Source organism: Rhodnius prolixus, unplaced genomic scaffold (assembly GCF_049639745.1).
Source record: "Rhodnius prolixus isolate KJV_2025 unplaced genomic scaffold, Rpr scaffold_6, whole genome shotgun sequence".
In the NCBI taxonomy this organism is placed as follows: Eukaryota; Metazoa; Arthropoda; class Insecta; order Hemiptera; family Reduviidae; genus Rhodnius; species Rhodnius prolixus.
Genome location: NW_027411634.1, coordinates 29,136,620 through 29,150,988, shown reverse-complemented (window position 1 = coordinate 29,150,988; position 14,369 = coordinate 29,136,620). Strand labels below are relative to the sequence as shown.

At 32.3% G+C, this 14,369-nt stretch overlaps 1 protein-coding gene across 1 annotated transcript in view; it reads left to right on the top strand.

Moving 5' to 3' along the window:
• The first annotated feature begins 5,493 nt into the window (after positions 1–5,493).
• LOC141460288 (neurogenic differentiation factor 1-like) overlaps positions 5,494–14,369 on the top strand; it is a 125,911-nt gene continuing 117,035 nt past the window's right edge. Inside the window, exon 1 of the mRNA XM_074140165.1 lies at positions 5,494–5,574. The gene's annotated coding sequence lies outside the window, so the exon portion shown is untranslated. The remainder of the gene's footprint in view (positions 5,575–14,369) is intronic.

Genomic DNA, 14,369 nt, shown 5'->3' with positions numbered 1-14,369 from the left:
TTAAGATTTTGAACTAATTTACATCCCAATTTATTCAGTAGATTACAATCGTTAAAATAATTTGAAATTTGTAAGATTTTGGAAATGATTACTTTGAGAAAAGAGTTTTTAGATACTAAAGCAATGAGATTCCAATTTAAATATGGCGAGCAGTAAAAAAAAATTATTCTGAAGATTGACAATCTATTAGGCAGCATTCACTGACGTCATGTTTAAAAAACGTTATTTTCTATGTTTCTATATCGTTAGAAGGGTGTAAAGTTTTACTAAATTCTGGCCCCGGATATTTTTTTTTGAGAATTAGGGCAGAGATTAATTGGCTGAGAAAATCCAAAATGAGTAAAACGCAGCTAATTACCTTGTAAATTCTTAACTACAATTCAAATTATTATTAAGTATTTTGAAACAATTTCAAACGTTAAATGAATTTTTGAACGGAGGTAATTTCATAAATTGGATCTAAAAGGTTTTTTCATTATTAACAAAAAAAAAATGTGAGTGCAAAGATGATTTTGTGATTGATGTATAGTGTTCTGATTCTGATTAAGGGAAACTATAAGCTAATGATCAATTACAATATTAAAGTAAACTGGGTTTGGATTACTCGAAATTAATCCATACTCTACAATTTATTGAAAAGCAAAGAAGGGAATAACGACCTTCAATTTTCACTTAGTTTGAAAATTCCCATTCAATCCAAACACATAATTGAATATTAGCTTTAGAAGTTTCTTTGAGTGAAACTGGAATGGAAATGCTCCAAAAATGTAAAAAAAAAAATGTTCCTTCTTCCACAAACTTGTCAACTACATGTGCTTCTCTTGTTCACAATTTCGTAAATTTTTTGAACACAAATACTTTTCTTGTTAAATAGATGTGCACCGATTCTGGTTGAGAGTTTTGTGCAGTGTTCAATCAGTGGATCATTATTTTTCTGGGATCCATCTGTACCCTGCGGTAAAGCAAAGAGGTAGGATAAGATTTTCACTTTCTGTTACTAAATATTTTTTAAATTTTGATTTTTTAAGGTTTTACACTTGTTAATGGCAATTTCAATATTGCATCCAACTTACCTTTAATGATGCGTAAACTTGTGAACTAAACTCGTTCATAGCTAACGTACTAACACAAAATTCTCTCACAGCTTACTGCATTATTTCGAATCTTTATTGCAAATAGAAAAGTCTTAAAATTAAACTAGTATTTACTTAACGTTTACATTCATAACCTAACACCGCGTTATTATGATTCTGTTAATCTAGTATTTAGAATGTAGAACTCCCCACTACCTAGCAGCGTTGTACTCGTACTTTACAATTCAGAGAAATTTAATTAGGGAACCCAACGGATTTACCGTGACAACACAGTACTATACGTACATACTATCGTACATACTGGTAACTTATTTTCTAACATTCTAAATTTTTGATCTAAAATTCCGGCGTAATCTTGATAGATCTTTTAAGATGCAGTGTATTTAGAGTTTATTGAGCCACTCCCTTCTCCACATATGGTGAGATACTCACGGGAGTTGCTCTTATCGCAATTGTAATAGTAACATACTTAAATCTACTTTTTCTTACTAATGCTATTCAAATCAATAAAAAAATTTTTGATGGAGGCTTCCATATTTCAAAACTCCAAAGTACCTTCTCAGTTGTAGTTACAAATCTACCTGCGCAATATTAACGAGTTAGTTAAATATGATGTAAACATTAAGAGTTTTAGAAAAATCGCTTGCGAATTTGCGAATAGGATTATCCAATTTAACCAGAGACTGCTATCCACGAGCAGTCTGCAGGCTCCTAGAAATGCCGAAGGTGCCACATAAACTTATGCCCAGCTAGCTGAGCGCCAACTTGATGTCTATAAAACTCCCAGTGTTTCTCATTTCATCAAGTGAGTTATTTCTTGCTATAAGAAATGGATCAATTTCTAAATCCATTATTAATCCATTTTAGTCAGATATTTCGTATTGTAAGGAACTATGTTCAGAGCATTATTAACAACTGTGGTCACTGGCTTTCGGAGCTTTTTTAATGTCCCAGACAAAGTTCTTCCAGTGCAGACTTCACAGTCCTTCATCAGATGACCATCTTAAGTAGAGAATGCTTACTGCATACTGCATTGCTTCCAACAATGTTTGATGTTGTTTTATATTATGCTGTATAAATATTAAGTTGATTAATTACTTTACAATTAAAATAAACATCTCGTCCGCCCGATCCTGTTTGTAACGGTCAACCTGCTGCCAAGAATACCTTCTTCTCAATTGTTAGAAATGATTAATTTTCATACTGATAACTGCAAAGATGGTAAATGTAAAAGTTTAGTTTTTTTTCTTTCTCTAAGAGATCGGCCTGGGAATTGTCCACCCCATCTTCTTTAACGGATCCGGAATTCCTGTGTCCCCTTTGCCGGCAGCAGGGTCGAGTTTAAAGAGGGCAGTGTACAAAAGAATGTAGGAGTGTGTGTTATGAGAGAGAGAAATAAAGCTGATATTGGCCGAGAAAGGATGGGCTACAAGAGAAGAGGGTGTACCTGCAGAGAGGACTGTTGCTAATGGAGATGGTGGTCTGTTTCTGCGAAGAAGAGAGTCCACCCACCCGGTTGTGGAAATAACCCTACCCATAATACATGTCAACACAAAACTGATACTCTCGCTTTAATAAAAAAAAAATCAAATTATATATACATATATATAAAGTAAAATGACCATAACCAGTTCCCACCTCCCTTAGAGCAAGTATCTACCCTCCGACAGAACTAGCCCTTTAAACGAGAAAGAGTAGGGCTTCTGATGTGCACATACTTCTATTTTATTTTTTTTGCATAGGAGACGAGACAGTTTTCTTACTGAACCAAACCGTTAGTCATTTAAATTTTACACAATTTGTTTGTCCCTTACCAGTACTTTGGGTAAAACAGTATTTTTGTATCATCGATTCAGCCAATGAAACTACAAGATTCAGAAGACTATTTAGGCAATTAGGAATATACTCGTATTTTGTTCGCATACATGTATTTATTTCAGAGTTTCCATCATGTAAATAATAATTAGTGTGATATTCATGATCTGCATTACTTTCGCTTACTCCTAAAATACTTACAATTAATAAATTTTTATAAGCCCTGTTTCCCCCAAACTAAATTAAGTGGAAGGAAGCTCATACGAGGTCTGTAAATTAAGTAATGAGACTGATTTTTTTAAACTTTTTTATTAAAAAAGAATTACAATTCTATATTGTCACCTTCAAAATAACTTCCTTCTGAAGCCACACACCGCTGGAGATGTTTCTTCCACTCCACATAGCAGTGCTCGAACTCCGATACTGGAATAAAGGCTATTGAAATTGCTGTATGACAAGGAGCATGCTGATTTGTTTTTTCGATATCCACGGAATTGTCCACAAAGAGTTTCTACCTCTAGGTCAAACGGTCAACACTTTTACCAAGAGGTTGTTGAAAAACTTCGAAAAAGGGTCATTCGTGTGAGACCATACATCAAGAACAAGTGGGTGTTGCATCACGATAATGCTCTTTGTCACACAGCAATTTCAATAAACTGAGTTTTTGGCCAGTAAAAACATTCCTGTGGCTCCTCACCCTCCTTATTCGCCTGACCTTGAGTCCTTGTGACTTTTTGCTCTTCCCAAAGTTGAAAAATCACCTCAAGGGAACTCATTTTTGGACAGTCGAAAACATTCAAACGGCTGTAACCGACCAGCTGAAGGCTATTCCAGTATCGGAGTTCGAGCACTGCTATGTGGAGTGGAAGAAACGTCTCCAGCGCTGTGTGTCTTCAGAAGGAAGTTATTTTGAAGGTGACAATATAGGATTGTAATTCTTTTTGAATAAAAAAAATTAAAAAAATCAGTCTCATTACTTAATTTACAGACCTCGTATATCTCTCACAGCTAAAACGAGCTATCTGCATTCGGTATTCACTTAATATCCAATATGCCATGCCTACAATGACGTATAGATTTTCCTGAAACTAGAAACTGCTAAAAATTACCTTTCATTGGAAACTATTTCAAATAAATTACAATTATCATTTCTAGTTGATTTTTCATTTTAAAATGAAACTCTAGCAGTATGTGATGTTCTTTGACATTATAAAGACGGCTAATAGTATTAATTAATTGTTCTGATGAAGGGTTACTTAAGATGGAAGCACAATTGTTCTTCCCCCTTTGAAAATTCGGTACAAAAAATTCAAAGTGATAGAAACATTTTTCGAGAAAAACTCCATTGCTATAAAACAGTTTTCAATCAAAATTTGAATTCTAAAGCGATTATAGTATCTAAAGAATAACAAATTTTAATATTCTCTATATTTGGTTTTTGAAATATTCTGTTTATCATAACATGAATCTCATGAATTTTCTGAATAAATCTCAGCTTCTAAAATGGAACCTAATCGCCATACCACTCCTACTACAAGTAATACAAAAGCATAAACAAAATCGTACCGTTCACTTGCTACAATTCATAACTTCTATTTAATACATTTAAACGCGAAATTTTCCCTCTATATACTTCATTATTTTTAATGTTACATACATGATTTTTTGGTGCAAAAAAATAGGGTTTTCTGAATGTGACTATGTACCCGAAAATCTGTTTACTTTATTTGAACCCTAGTGACCATTTATAGTTACATTTTAGTGAACCAACATTCTGTGAATGTGGAAAGAGAGAGAATGAGAAATGCACCTTTAAAGAACTGATTATTTTCGCTTCACATAAATAAAAGTGATGCTAAAGCACTTAAAAAGTTTCTGTTCTTAATGGTTTAACCAGACAGAATAGCTAACTTTTTGTTTTAAGTTGTTACAAGTGTTTTCAAAGCTCTCAACAAATTATTTAATTGATCCCAATTGTTCTAATTCATTTTTATAGAATTTCAAATAAATAATTCACAATGAGTACATTATCTTGTGGGCAACAATGAATCTTTATCGTTTCTCTTTGGACAATATTTAATTTTTAATATTTTAATTGAGAAGTTTTATAAACCGTATCATATTTAACTATTTAGTCTATTAACAGTTAGAAATTTGTTTTCACCAAATTGCCTTTTTTAACTCATTCATCTAAGACATTCCTAATTAACTCAAAAACTTAATTAAAACGGAAATTATTTAACTCATCTTCATATGGCTCAGTTAGATAATGGAGATCGTTTATTATTATTTAGCCTTCTTTCCTTAAAATAGAGGAAAATTTGAGATCATGGCAAGCCACTTGCCAGAAAGCATTCAGGTTCCTAAAAATGTTTTAACAGGACATTAAGTAACATTTTAAAAGTAAAATTGCGGTGTTAAAATTTTTGTAAAGTTTGTAGTTATTCAATTAAAATGATATTTAAATAATTAACTTATTACATTTTTAAATTATTAAATCAAGAAATGATATTACTACCTTGACCATCAGAGTGTTCTGCTGTACAGTTACTAACCGCAACTTAATTCCCTTATTTCACACCAGACTGAGACAGTATCCAGTTAGTGAAGGCTTTCAGTTGGAGTGGATCTGCCTTGCTGCCTAGTCGTGGTCAGATTTAAATCAGTGAGTAGCTACAAAACTTGTTCTACACGAGCTAGAAAGTTTTAACTAAAAAAAAAATTTATTATTTCGTCCTAAATCAAAATTTTGTTTGAATAAAAAAATATTGACAGTGCGGAGAAGGTGTAGTTTAGAAGATTTTATTGTGTCCTGATATTCTGAACATCAAATCTGGATTATTGTGCTAAATTTAAATTTGTTTGTCTTTTTTTAATTTCTCAAATTGCGGAACTAAATTAATTCGTGGGGGGGATAATAAATATTTTAGTAATTGTCATTAAAAAATTATTTCTTAGTTTATTCTTATTTATTTCTGGAAAAATCAAATTACATTTATTTCATATTTCACGGCTCTCTTTCACTTTATTTATTTCGCATAGATTATTAATTATTGAGAGAAATATTTGTGCATAAAACTGCAATAGAAAACTGACGTTCCGAATCGTGCTGTTAAAAGAATTGTTACTTTCTATCATCATCTTTGTGAGTGGGGTCTAGTTTGATGGTTCCCTTTCATCTTAAAATGTCAATAGAATAGGTTTCCTTTCTGTACTGAGATATATTTATATATATAATCCTATTTGTTGATATATTGAATGCGTTTTAAGAGTTAATTGTTTAATTTAATTAGTAAAATGATATTTATGACGCTTATCTCAGAGATCTATGCAATAAACTGTTATCTTTTACAATTTTCTGAGATTAAATAGCTTAAATTTACGTTTTTAAAATTTAAATAAAAATATTCTCTTCCCTTAATAAATATCCCTCACCTAAGCGGCACGTGATAACAGATCAGCTGTTTATTATCAAGAAACCCAAGGACGGAGAGACGATATTACTATGACTTAAATTTCAATAGTTTCTCTTTTATATTTTTCTCTTTCTCCTGTAATATTATTGATTATTATTATGATTATTCAAACATAATCTTTTTTTATGTACAATCATATTGCCTATCGTTTAACCTTTAAAACCTCCACCATAGGTCCCATTGTATGTTTTGATCTTTCTTAGACAGCTGAAAGAGCTCTATCTTAATGGTGATCTTGGCTGGGTGAACAGTTGAGCCTTCAGCAGAGCTTTTTTTTCATCCGAAAAGAAGGTACAATCTCCTTTACTTGGGAGGCGACAGGTCTTTTAGTTCTTTACTGTACAGTTAACCTCCTTTCTTGGTTTTGTATCAATGTCCGTTCAACATGAGTTTCATAACGTCTTAGTATCTGGTGTTATACTGATCATTATTGAATAATGGTCAGAGATTATCTAAACCTCATCCCATAACTACCGCATCGACCTCAAGTAAATTCACCTTTTCAACGTTTAACTTTCATCATTTCCATAGACGAAAACGGGACTCAGCAATAAAGATTTATAGATTATGTGACCCATTGGTTGGCTAGCCGTCGGTTTGGAGTAGATGTTAAGACCCACGACGCTATACGAGAGAGAGAACGCGGCACGGCTTGGACATGTGAGGAGATATAATGAATGAAATGTTTTGTCAATGATATTTTTTATTGAAGCAGACACTAGTAAACAATTCTAGCGATAAAGAAAAGAAAAAAAAAACGAATGCACTTCGATTGTCTGTATTTAGTAATAAAAGAAATGATAAATATTCAAGGTCAAGGATAATATTAAAGTCACGTTTTTTAAGATCACTCCAATGATGAAATAAACAGAAAACACTAATATTAAAAATAAGAAATTTTGTTGAAATTCTCTTGTATTTCGTTACCTTATTTAGGTGTGCGATCTAGAATTCCGATGGCCAGTAATTAAAGTCACAATTTTGGTTAGAAACCGGGCACAATTATTTGTAGTTAGTGAAAAAGAAAAGCGTTACCTCCATTTACTGAATGAAATTTTCTCTTAACATAGATTTTTCTGGGAATGGTTTTCAATTAAAAGTTATAGAGTTAATTTTAAAGAAAATTTTTGGATCCATTTTTGAGAAAAAGAAAAACAAAATCCTATTAATAATTCCTCAAAAAGTGATATTAGCAAAATGGTGCTTCCGGAAGAATCATTTTGATGGAGATTCTTCACGTGGTAATGCAATTTATAAGGAATCACAACTATGGCATTGAACGTCAGTCACAGTACTGACATTTTGATATTACCAGGATAATAAAAAACAATAAATAGAGGCCGTAATTGATACCAACAAAAAAAAAAAATAAATAAATAAAAGAGCTAATTTTAAAAGTTCAAGTGAGGGAAAAGAAGAATGTAACGTTTTAATTGCCAATGAGAGGAATTCTTTGGCTTAGATTGTCCTGTTCTTTAATTCTGTGTACCTGTTTGGTTTGGATTCAGAATTTATACAAAAAATCAAAGAATTTTGGATGGTAGCGATAAAAGTCTAAGATTAGCAACTATTGCTCTCTAGTGACTAAAAAGAAAATTACTTCTCACGATGTACTCATTCTTTTTTAACGTAGTATTAAAGAACGTATTTATAATTACTGAAGTTATTAACTGATTTTATGATTCATATAAAAAGCAAGCTTTTCAATATATAAAATCAATTCATTGTTGTAAAAATGTTAAAATACTTATAAAAACTTCATGTCCCACATCATTGATCATCAATAAAATGATTATGGCAAATTATTGCAAATATTTACTTTAATTTACATTGACGTAACAGACTCTCATCTCTCTGATTTTATCCGTCCGTATTTTTTTTTTTTTTTTATCCCAGACTGGTTCGGATTTCCAACTATCATCAGAGATAGATTTAACAGTTTGTTGCTGAGAATTCGACTTCATTTTATGTTTCCGTTTCACGCTACGCTTGCTGGTTTGAAACGTCACCGTGTGAGACGGAAGTATGAGTGAAGTGCATTCATCAAACTTGCGACATTTTGACAGTAAACATTCTTCTGCGCTTCGTGTATAGAGAGATCCTGATCTGTGCTAGGCATCCAGCTACCTTTGTTCTGGAGTAGGCGTCCTTAGGAAGTAATCAAATGCGAAGATAGTCACCTCCGTAAACAAATGAGTTTAAATGGACGGTAGTCGCTCTTTAGATTCTACTGGGTTATTTAACTTAGCTAATGTACAAAAGAAATTCTGAAGTCAGTGAAGTTGGTATCTGCATGTCCAGAAACGGTTTGAGAAAGAGTTTTTTTCATTCGTTTTTGAATGTAAGTTTTAAGTGGTCAGACAGTCTAGAAATAATTCGTTATCGTCAGGTAAATTTTTAGTTTTAAACGCTCTATTTCTGCTCGTTAGCGAATGTGCTGCAACCTTTTCAGATTTCTGAAATATACTTTATATTTAGAGGTCTTCGCTCGGAACTTCACCAGGAACCTTGGTACTTCCGATTCCGAGATTTTGTCTGGAATTTGTTAACCGGAAGATCGATTTTTTTTTTCAAAAAATGCTTCGTTATTTACACACAAAAAAAATCGATACATCTTTTTTAACGTAACAACTAATATCAACTTATATTAGAAAGATTTATCTAGCCCTATCCTTAATAACCTCTAGAATTTGTCAGTTTTCAAAAAAAATTAGCAAATATTTATAAATTATTCCAAAAATACATTTTTAATAGTTCATAATGAGTTTGTAATGTGTGAGGTGTTAATTGAGTGTTAATGTTGTGGTGATATCGCTCATTGCTGCACACAAATATCTCAAAAATGAAAATGTCTACACCCGTAATTTTTGTAAAAAAAAGAAAAGAAAGGAATTTGGAGACAAACTGTTTTTAATAAATTAGAATATATATGTTCAAACATATCCCGTCTAATTAACAAATTTATGTAAACTCGATTCAAAACGAGTGGTAGCGTGATTACTTTATTCAGGGAGGCTGTGAATTTAGGGTGAATTTGCAATTTTATTTCAATGAAATTCCTCATTATAATTTTTTTTTTTAATGGACACCTGCTAATATCGGATTTATTAGTGCTGTAATATAAAATACAGATCATGAGAAGGCATGTGGAGGAATTCCATGAAACATTTGAATTTATTAAAGGAATGTAAATAACATTTTTTCTATTTCTTGGTATCAAACCTTCTTAAAGAGAGATGGACGAACTAGATTTAAAAATGAAAAAATAAAATTTCAATTTAAACCCATTAATTTTGCTCATCCCGTTATCGTAAGTTATTTATGGAAGAAGTAGTTTCCCTCAACCCCTTTGTGATTGCCATTTAATTCTTTCCTTATGTGCAGTAAATATTTTACCAATTACTTCGACATTACTTTCTAATAATAATAAAGTGGGAGAAAGCCGTATCACACAAATAGATATTGCAGTCATTAAAAAAGAAAGAAAAGATAATTCCTGTAAAATTATTATCACAAGGATTATAGCGCAGCGCCCTTGGCAAATAGATTATATAATAATTATTATTTTTTTAAAAATTATTGTTATTATTTAATGTTTTTACAGTAATCGCTTTTACTATTTGTAAAATTCTTTTACGCGTAAAATGTTGCGGGTTTTCCTTAATGTTGTTTCATCCTAATCAATATTGCTGTTTTATAATGGAGTCCTGTTATCGCTTAATACATGGATTGATATTTGTATCAATGTAACTGAAATACACCAGCTCATTTTCCTGCAAGGCATCCTGCCACATTGTCCATACTAAAGAATTTTCTATTATTATTATTTAAATTTTAATTCTATAATAAAGTGATCTTTTCGCTATTCAAAAATGAGAAATTGTCGTATAGCCAGAGTTTGGTTGTTCTTGACCCTACCACAAAATCTACATAAAATTCCGAATCGAATGACACCTCATTCATGAAAATGGGATCCCGCGTTTAGACGCTACATTGTTTACAAAAAAGGTAACAACAAGAAGAACAAGAACTGTTTCTGAAAATACCGTTTTCGCCCATTTTCAGCAACGTATTTTTCGAAATCTATTAGATATGGGTTGTTGCAAAAAAAAAAAAAAAAATTACAGTTATAAAGGAGGGTTTGCCCTTTATTTTAAAGAAAATTTGAGAATTTCATCTTTTGTAGAAAAAGAGAAAAAAATTGTCAAATTTGGGTGTTTTTCAACATTATGCTTTTTCGTGCAGTTTTTGACGATCAACCCTTATGCAACTGTCCTACCGGAAACAGTTTTAATGTCATAATTCGATCAGTTTCTTCAGTCTTCTTTGTTTTCGGCAAACTGGAGTTTGCGCTAATCAACCTGCCCATTAGTAATAGAATAGACCAAGGATGAGCAACACGCGGCCCGCTAAGCATTTCTAAAATTGAATTTATTTTATCGACTTTCTCCCATCAATATATTGTTATAAAATTAATTATAATAAAATGGTAGTACATACTAAACCGAAATATTTTTTTATGGCGAGTTACTTGTCGACGACGTTTTTAAACATGCAATACGAACGCGCCGCGTCTGCGCGATTTTTTTGTGACGAGATACACACTTGTCGGTGACTTGTTCAAACATGCAATACGGACGCGATGCGTTTCGTACAAAGTTTCGTAAATTATTAATAAGAGTTAATCTATGTGCGGCCCGCCAAAAAAACTTAAAATTTAAATTGGCCCATTGATTAAAAAGGTTGCTCACCCCTGGAATAGAGCGTTGCCTGGCTAATACATGTTTCAAGATTATTAAATTGACGATCTTGAGGTGCCGCACGGAAGCACGATTCACTAACTGAGCTAGAAGTGGAAATGGATGTTTGAAGTATCATTTTACAGAATATTTTGTTTTATTTTTCTAAGATTTTATTCGAAAATGATTCTTGAATGATTGAATAATTTTTATAGTCAAGTTTCTTTTAAGGTTGAGGGTATACAAAGTGCCTTTTCGGTATAATGAACAGTTTTACCATCCGTACAATTTAACCTCTCAACTTGTCATCGTTACCCCCACAAGCCTCGTACGTCAGTTACCTCCTGTAATAAACACGTAATTTTTTTTTTTTTATTATTATTTATTTATTTGCAACTGTACAAAACATACATCTAGCAAAAGTGTAGTACAAAGAAACATTTGATTGTGCCACAGAGCTGGCTCAGTGCCACAACCAGGATGACAGGATGAGAGAAACCAGCCAGCGCTGGAACTCTCTAGGAACTTATTGGGGGTTTAGGAAGCAATGAGGTCACGTGGCCAACGCCGTTTTAAGCGACGTGGAGGATTGTCAGGATGGGACGATGTGAATAGTGATTGAGCCAGAGGATTTGGGGTGATCACAGAGAGTTTATTGTGGAAATTTAGGAATCGGGTGTGGATTAATTCATTTACATACGGAATATTGAGATCATGATAGAGGAGACATGGAATGGTGCGTTAACGATTCGGCGGAGGACTTTAGACTGGAAAGATTGGATAGGTCGGATGTTGGATGGTTTGGCGGAGCCCCAAAATTCTGCTCCATATTGGTCGTAATAGTGTTTTGTAAAGTGTAAGTTTGTTTTGTACGTTCATGGAGGATTTCGGTCCAAGGAGTCTCCTTAGTAGTCCGTAACGTCTGTTTAGTTCTTAAACGCGTAATAGCTTATTTAATATTAAAATTATAAAACCACAACAATAAAGTAGGAATCGTTGAATTTATATTGTTTTATAATATTATTATTACTTCATAAGAACATCTTAATCTAAAGACAAATTTATCATGTGAAAATTGCAATGGAGTTCTTATAACTTTAATCTTTACAACTATTTATGTACGAAGTTTGTATCCGGTACGCTAAATTCCAACTTTCATATCTGGTTACATCGTTATTTATGTACAATAATTAATTATATATATAAAATTGCATGTATTAAGAGAGAGTATTACTTCATAGAGAAATATTAATTGGACATTCCGTACATCGTAAGGCACAATAAACAATCCCCTAAATAGGCCATCTTCCCATAAAAGCACCTAAAATCTATGAGGCATCTGCTGTTGTATGGAAATTAGTGCAGCGATAATTGCTTAGGCGCATTCTGATCTTAAGTGCAACCAGTTATTTCCATTTGGACACAAGATTGTGGCCACCAAGCTTAGTATGAAGAATTGGTGGAAGTAAGTCAGCTCTTTAAAGAAGATAATTTGAAGTGACATCCAGCCCAAAAGAAGATAAAAGAAGGTCGATTTTTTTCGGAGAGTGATGTCAGAGCGAGAGATATGAGAGTGGTCGTTTCATGGGTTTCCTCTTTTTTACCCCCATAATTTAAAGGTCATCTGAGGTGATTGGTGCCTGGAGCTTTGTTTTTAGTGCCTCTGGACAGTGTTCTATCGTGCCAGACATCATTTTAATGAGATATAAGAGAAATTTAAGAGCTGGCTGCTGGATTCGAACCTGAGTTCTCCTTGGGAATTCAGTGTTTTAAGCACTGAGCTGACCCCTTCTTACGAAACATAGTTTTTACAATTTAGTTACTCTCTTATACTATCACTCTACCCCTTTGTATCCCACTCTCGTCTCTGTGTATGTGTGTAAGTTGAAATTCACAATCATTATTCTTACAGCAAAATAAAGAAAGTATTTGAAACGTAAACATATCCTGAAATGAAGTAAAAATAACTTTATTTTGATCTATCTTGGAAAAAAATTTAATAACAAATCCATACATTCAAATTAAAATATCTCGCTCACTTAAAAAAGACAAAATTATACTTAATAAGTCTAGAAATAATTCATTCCTAAATATTAACAAACAAGATTGCTCAATTTGTAAATCATTAATCCTAATTTTCACATCAATAATGGTTCGATTATCTTAAATTGTTTTTACTGTTTCTATTTAAATAAATAAATTTTGTGTAAAACATAATGCAAAATTGGCCAATTTTTGCACGCTAATTGATATCAGTACTGACGAAATTAAGCTAACAACTCAAAGAAATTTCTTTCCGCACTCGTTAATAATGTGATAAATATTTCCATTTTTCTGCATGAAGATAAAAAATTCATTTTGTTTAAAAAAAAATTTCTTGCGTGCACGAAGAACAATCTTGTATTATATAGACACAATAGCCACATTCCATTAATTAAATTACTCGCATTAGAACAACACTTTGTCTCTACGTCAGATTGATTGATAGTGAATAAGTTCGATTGGTAATTTGCGGATAATGTCCTTGGGTCAGGTCGTATTGGTCATTGTATTGTTGTATGACATTGTCCTTGTAGTGTGCGTAGGAAGATGGTCTCAGAGCGAATCTATACTATACACTTCTATAACATCGATATTGAAAGCAAAAGAAATCTATCTTTAATTAGATATAATAGTCCCCATCGAATTTAACACCCATTATAAAGACGTATTATTATATTTATATTTAAAATGATTTACCCTTTAATTTAGTAATAATAGATTTAATTTACATATTTCTGTTTATATCTCTTGCGCAAATAAAACAGAATAAATACCTTAATTATTTCTGCCACGCTTTAACGACTTCCTCTAAATTTCTTTCTTACCTTCACTGCCTTCTCGAGCAAGGAGCTATGGCGATTGTTCAGATTATCTAGTTCCCCTGGCTAAGGAAAAGTAGTTTATACAAGAGGTTTGTGTGAGGTGAGACAGATAAATGAGGATAAAAAGGAATAAACCTAAATATGTTCGTGAATGATCTAGTGAGGCAGAGATTGCAAAGTTAAGGGTGAGAATGTGTAGTAAGGAAGGAGAAAGAGATATATAATGTATAACAATATTATATAATAACATATTGATTGCACTAATTGATCAAACCCTCCATTTAAATAATAACCATATTAATAACTTTACTCACCACAGTGAATATTTGATTTCATGGTGTGAATATAAGGAAGTTATGGATGAGAATAATGAGCATCATC